The sequence below is a fragment of the Rhinolophus sinicus genome, linkage group LG09 (genome assembly GCF_036562045.2).
Source record: "Rhinolophus sinicus isolate RSC01 linkage group LG09, ASM3656204v1, whole genome shotgun sequence".
Taxonomy (NCBI): Eukaryota; Metazoa; Chordata; class Mammalia; order Chiroptera; family Rhinolophidae; genus Rhinolophus; species Rhinolophus sinicus.
This window is the reverse complement of record NC_133758.1, coordinates 9742622-9749485: the sequence shown is the minus strand read 5'-3', so window position 1 is coordinate 9749485 and position 6864 is coordinate 9742622.

The following is a 6864-nucleotide window of genomic DNA, read 5'->3' as shown; positions in this document are numbered from 1 at the left end:
ATCAGAGATAACCTCTTTTGACCTATATAGTTCTAATTACTAAGAATCTTCTATTTACTAAGCCAAACTTCTATTTACTAAGCATCTACTCTTCTTATCATCCTGCATTGACCCTTTGAAGACCCCAAGGCACCTTACCTCATCCCTAGCTCAGACATCTCTAGCTTAGCCCATCCCCAGCCCATGTTCCCCTTCTATTTCTGAACCTCTCATACATGTGGGGTCTCTGACTCTCTTGTGTATGTGGGATTCCCATACATTTGTATCCATTAAATTTGGATATTTTCTCTTGCTAATCTGTCTCATGTTTATTTGATTAGTAGACCAGCCAAAAGAACCTTGAGGGTAGAGGAAAATTTGTTACTTCTCCACATAAGCTTCTCAAAGGAAAGTGAACAGATGTTTAATTACTCCATCATTTTATTTCCCACTCACTGGCTAATTCTTTCCAATCATTTGGCACCTCCTAAATAATTGAAGCACTTCCCCCCCCCATCATATTTGGTATTGTCAACTACCCAGTTCTAGAAATCTCACTTGTAAAGCATCCTATATTCTGTCTCTATCTCCTTCACTGTCTCCTCTCTGTGTGCTTACTCCTCTCTGTGTGCAGAATTTCCTGGAGTCTGATGTCCTGTTCTTCTGCATTACTCCATCTCTGCTCATATTACCCCCTTCTTGGGCTTCAGATATCAATAGAATAGAAAAGGCTTCAAATCTAGATCTCTAGGCCCATCCTGTCCTCTGCCCAGCATTTATAGCTAACTCCCAGAGATCTCTAAAAGTCACAGGGTTTCCCGCACATTTAAAATAAATTTAATTATCTTCTACCCCAAACTTTTTTCTCTGCTCTCTCCTTCTTGGAATGATATCACTAAATCTCTATCATCCAGGATCAAAGCTCAAAGCCCTCTCTCTGTCTGCATCTACAGAGAGAGTGTTCCTGTGCATCCCTCAGTCCCCTTCCAGTTACTGATAAAATACTATAGGGAGTCCAGTCCTTAGAGTGTTAGTGTATAATAGACACTTAGTAAATATTAAACCATTTGATTGAGCTACTTAAAATAAGTTGCTGGTTCCTTAATGACTATCAGATAAATTTGATTTTGCCTGGAGATACAACAAGACTCCAATTTACCTTTTAATTCAATCCCTAAACATTCACTGAACACCCACTAAACATGAGTCTACTAGGCATAAGGAAACTATGAAGATGAATAAGATATGACCTTTGCCATTTACAAGTTTACAACTTAGTGGAAGACACAAATACATGCTAGTGAAAAAAGAATTCATTGAGATATTGAGTACCCCCAGGTGCCAGGCTGTTTTAGATACCGAACATGAACCAGTCAAAAATCCCTCTTTTGTCACCAATAGTACATCATACTAATATCGTGTACCTGCTAATATGCAATGAGAAGGGTTTTATCTATGGTATTCTCAAAATTCTATAACCTCAGTCTAGTCTTGAGAAAGCACCAAAAAAAAAAAAAAAAGAATGAGGTTTTTTTTGTTTTGTTTTTACTTCTACAAAACACCTCACCAGTGCTCTTCAGAAATATAAACTCATGGAAGAGAAGAAAAGACTGAAAAACGGTCACAGATTATAGGAGGCTAAGGAGACATGACAAAAAAAAAATGCAATATGGGATTCTGGATTGAATCCTGGAATGAAAAAAATACATTAGTGGAAAAAGTGATAAAAATCCAAATAAAGTCTGTATTTTAGCTAATAGTATTGTACCGATGTTAATTTCTTAGTTGTGATTAAAAAAAATACCAGGGTTATTAAGATGTTAACAGTAGGGGAAGTTGGTTGAAGAATAAATGAGAATTGTCTATATATCTTTGCAACTCTTTTGTAAATGCTATTTTAAAATAAAATTCCTGTTCTTTGGGAGCTTACATTCTAGTGAAATAGAAACTTTTTGCCTTTTACATTATTAAAAATGTAAAAGTAAAAATGTTACATGCACAATGGTTTAGAAAATACTTTCACATACATTATTTTATCTCTTAATTATGGGAAGTAAATCTTAAGTATCCTGTTTTTATAAATGAGGAAACTAAGCCTCAGAGAGATAGAAGTTCCTAAATCCAGGCAGCTCTTAAGTGGAAGAGCTGGAGTTTGAACCCATGTTGTCTGACTCCAGGTTCAGTATTAGAAAATGGACAGTGACAAGTGCTGGAAGAGAGGCAGGTTGCACCATGGGGCCACAGAAGAGAGAACACTTAATTTGGAATGAGTGGTTAGGAATTCCTTTGGCAAGGTCTCAGTTAAACTGAATCTCAAATCTTAAACCGATTTCTATGCAGCTAGGCCATTTCAGGCTGAAAGAAAAACATGAATAAAGGCATGGAAGAGTAAAATACGTATGACATGTTTGAGGGATGGCTGGAATGTGGGAAGCAGGCGGCTTTGCGAGGGAAGGAATAACAGGAGAGGAAGCTAAAGATGCACCAACTGGTACCACCAGGTGCTCAAGGCTTTGAAAATAAGGAGTTTGGAGTTTGTTCTATAGGGAGTAAGAATTCATTGAAAGGTTTCTCCCTTCCCTCTGCCTCCAACCCTTCTTTCACCCTATCTTTCTTCCTGTTAGAAGAAAGCAGTTTTGATTTGGTCAGATGTTGGTTTCGTGAAGTTGGATCTCACAATTGTGTGTGGAATGGACCAGGGACAAATAGGAGGCAGGAAGATCAACTCCCAGGCTACTGCAACACTGTTACGTTTTAGGAAATAGCTTGTGCAGAGCCAAACAGCACATTCCCCATTCCTGAAGCACAGCCCCTATTTGGGTTTTGATGAATATATCTTCTGTCTCAATTGCTTTCACCAATTCAACCTGTTAAAATCATACCTATTCTTCAAGTGCCAGTTCCAATGTCAGTTCCTCAAGAAACTTCAAAACCTCTCTGAACCCTCATAAGCACTTTGATCCTTGAACTGTCCGTAGATGATGCCTAATACAGTGACTGGAGTGTGGCACACACTCAAAAATTGTTAACCTCACCTGCACAGTGCTCTTCCTCTCTAGACTGCAAAGTCACCAAGGGCAAAGATTTCATGTCAATTACTTTTGTAAGAACCCCCACCCCAGTGCCGTCACTCCCCATATACACACACAGAGTATGTGCTTAAATAGCTAAGGTTTGTCAACCAAAGTGAAGTCACCCTGCTCACAATCTGGGGCTTTGGAGATTAGAGAGGTCAGTTACTGGTAAGTGGCGCTTGTGGATTTAGCTTGCACCAGAGTCTCCCGTCCAGCCCGTCCAGGACTGAATCCATCCACTCTGAAAGGAAATGCATAATATCCAAGCCCTCACAGACTGCCCCATTCCTGTCCACGCAGAAGTCAGATCTCTGCTTGTTGAATCATCAACCCCCTCCCTGATCTAGAACAGAACAGGAAGGAAGACCAAGCGCTGACCGCTTGAGCATGTGAAGGAAGTGACCTAGGCAGTTCTCAGGTAGGAAGCCTGTTCTCCATCAGAGGAGGCACACGTTTCTGAACTCTGGAGGCCCAGCCCCTTCTCACTTACTGCTATTAATTTTATTCATGTGAAGTCACAGAGAGCTTCTGGACTGATGCATGGGTTTGGGGACCCACCCATCCACCATCAGTCAGCCATGTGATAAGAATGGAACAGCCATTCGTATTGCTCATTACCTCCAGGCAAATATGATGTGTACAGTCAGCACAGAAGAAAAGATGAGGTGCCTGCCCTCAAGAAGTTTGTTGCCTAACCCCATCATCCCCCAGACTGGGAATACCTGGGACGCGGGTAATGCATTTACAAGACTCGATGTCAAGCACCTTTCCCCAGGCCTGCTCAGTCCAGGGCTTCTCCTGGAAGGTTTTCTTCGAGCAGGCCTCCTTTGCTCTTGTGCTAGATTCAGTTTTCAAGCAGTTGTGGCTGATCGTGTTTTACTTGCTGAAGGAAGACGGAAAATACTCCATCTCTTCTCAAAAGTCCCCTTTTTTTCCTTCTCAGAGAATATCAAGTATGAGCTATGTTTTTTCAGTTTCTCTCTTTCAAGGCCCTCAGCTCAGTTAATACCAATGAACAGATCTTTGCCAGAACAGGAAAATAGCACTTTATAATCTTAGATATATATGTACAGATAAAATGACTTGCTTCATAATAACACAGTGTAGGGGTGGGTAGGTGGGGAATGTGTGTGTGTGTGTGTGTGTGTGTGTGTGTGTGTGTGTGTGATGGATGAAACAAGAGTGGCCATGAGTTGGTTGGTGACTTGATGATTCTTGTAGCTGGGAATGAGTGCCGGGTGTGGGGAGTGGTCATTGAACCAATCGCTCTACTTTTCTGTGTGCTTGGAATTCTCCACAATAAGATATTGTTCAAAAATTGTATTTCTCTATTCATGTTGAACCCTGTTCAAATTTTTTTGTCCAATTTTTTATTATAGCACTTATCGTTTCATCTTTTGCTGATTGATTTATTAATCTTTTGTCTATTAAGGAAGCTCTTCTTTTGTTATAGGTGTTGCAAGTATTTTCCCATTTTATTCTTTCAGTTATTGTTCTTTCTTTGGGGGGGCATGAAAATTTAAGTTTCAATGCTGTCACCTGTATCATTCTTTCCCTCTTCCTTTTTCGTTATGTTTAAAGGGAATTTACCCACTACTGGGTTATCTAAAACAGCAATATACCATATGTTCTTCTGATACTTTCAAGGTTTCATTTTTGCATTTAAATCTTTGACCTCTCTGAAATTTATTTTGGTGCAACAATTAAGGTCAGGGTCTAGCTTTGTTGTTTTATTTATTCCAAATGGGTAGTTAATTGATGGATATTACTGAACATCCATCTTGTTTCCACTCATTTGAAAGGCCGCCTCCATTCTGTACCCATTTCTCACAAGGATTTGTGTCTCTGAGGTCTTGATTATTTTTAACTATTCCTTTTAACCACCTATTTTTAGGCTAGAAAAACTGTCTTTATTATGGTAGCTTTATAATACATTTCAGTATCTGGTGGAACTGCTCGATTCATCCCAAGCAGCATGGAAAACTAGTTAAGGCTGAGGCTCTGATGTTAGAATGCTTAGTTCAAATCTTGGTTCTAGCACATATTAGACAATTACTTAAAAGCTGTTTCTGCATCTATAAAATGGTGACGGTTAACACCCACGAAGTGTTAGCTATCAGTAATTTTCAGAATCGTTAAGATTTTTTTATATTTACTTTTCCATGTCAACTTTTCTTTCTTTTTCCCCCCACATGGTTTCAGAACCTTTCTTCTAGGCTTATTTCTAGTCATTTTATTGTGTTACTGTTGCTATCATAAGTTGTGTATTTCCTAGCTGGATATGGTTTATATGCAGGAAACCATGAGTATATGAGGGTTAATTTGACAGACATGTTGTTTCTAATAGATTGTCAATGCATTCTCTTGGGGTTTCTAGATAAACAATGAAAACATCTGCAAAGTGATAACTTTGCCTCTTTGCTTTACCATGTTGAAAACTTCAAGAGTGGTCATCTTTGCCTTCTTCTTAACTTTAAAGGAAATGCTTGTAATACTTCATAACTAATTTAAAATGTGTTTACATAAGTTTTCTATTGTTGCATAACAAATTACTACAAACTCAGCAGCTTAAAGCAACATACTTTTGTTATCACAGTTTCTCTGGGTGAGAGGTCTAGGTATGGCCTAGCTGGGTTTTCTGCTCAGGTGTCACCAGACTGAAATTCAGATGTTGGCTGGGCTGTGTTCTCATCTGGAGGTTCTACCAGGAAAGGATCTGCTTCCAAGCTCCCTGAGGTTGTTGGCAAAATTCATTTCCTTGTGTCTGTAGAATCTGTGATAGATTGCTTCATCAAAGCCAGGAACACACACACACACACACACACACACCTTGAAGTCTGTCTTCAGGAAAAGTTCAGAACCTTTTTTAAAGGTTTACCTGATTAGGTCAGACCCACTCAGAATAATCTCCCTTTTGATTAACTCCACGTCAGCTAATTAGGGACTTTCATTACATCTGAAAAGCCCCTCGTTGTCGTATTCTATTGGTTGGAAGGAAGTCACAGGTTCTGTCTGCACAAGGGCCTGCATGACTCATTGCTGTTCCCTTAGATTATGTCCACCAGTCGTATTTTATAAGGCATCTCTATAAAGGAGGTAGGAGACATTAACATTCTGTTTTCAGCATAAGGAACATATGTAATATTTTATATTATAAATACTATATTCACAAACAACTATAACATTTTTATTGGTTCTCTCTCTATATATGTACATATTTACTCTGTTTCCCCCAAAATAAGACCTAGCTGGACTATCAGCTCTAACACGTCTTTTGGAGCAAAATAGTAAAATAAGACCAGGTCTTATATTAGTTTTTGCTCCAGAAGATGCATTAGAGCTGATTGTCCGGCTAGGTCTTATTTTCGGAGAAACAGGGTATAATTTATGTTTTATAGGACTACAATAAGTATTGCATTCATTAAGGTAACAAAAAAATAGATGATAAAAAGAGTGGCTAAAGACAGATGCTAATAAAGAGAGTTTTCATGTTAATCACCGCCTTGGAAAAGTATATGCTGTGGAAGCATTTGGTTTAGAAAAAGGACTCACTTCTCTGTACCTTTGAAGTGTGCCGACCAATACATATCCTAGCAGCAAAATTCACTGGGACGTAGAGGCTCTTAATTGTCTACAGAGAGCTCCTTCTTCAGAACAACTCATTTGGGTTGTGTTTTGAGCAGGCAAAATTTCCCAATATTGCTACCACTAAGTCAACACAGAGATCTGGGGTGAGAGTGTTGGGGTGGAACCATTTTTAGTCCAAACATCAGCCTTTTACATCTCATGGACTAGTTTCAGGAGAATAATT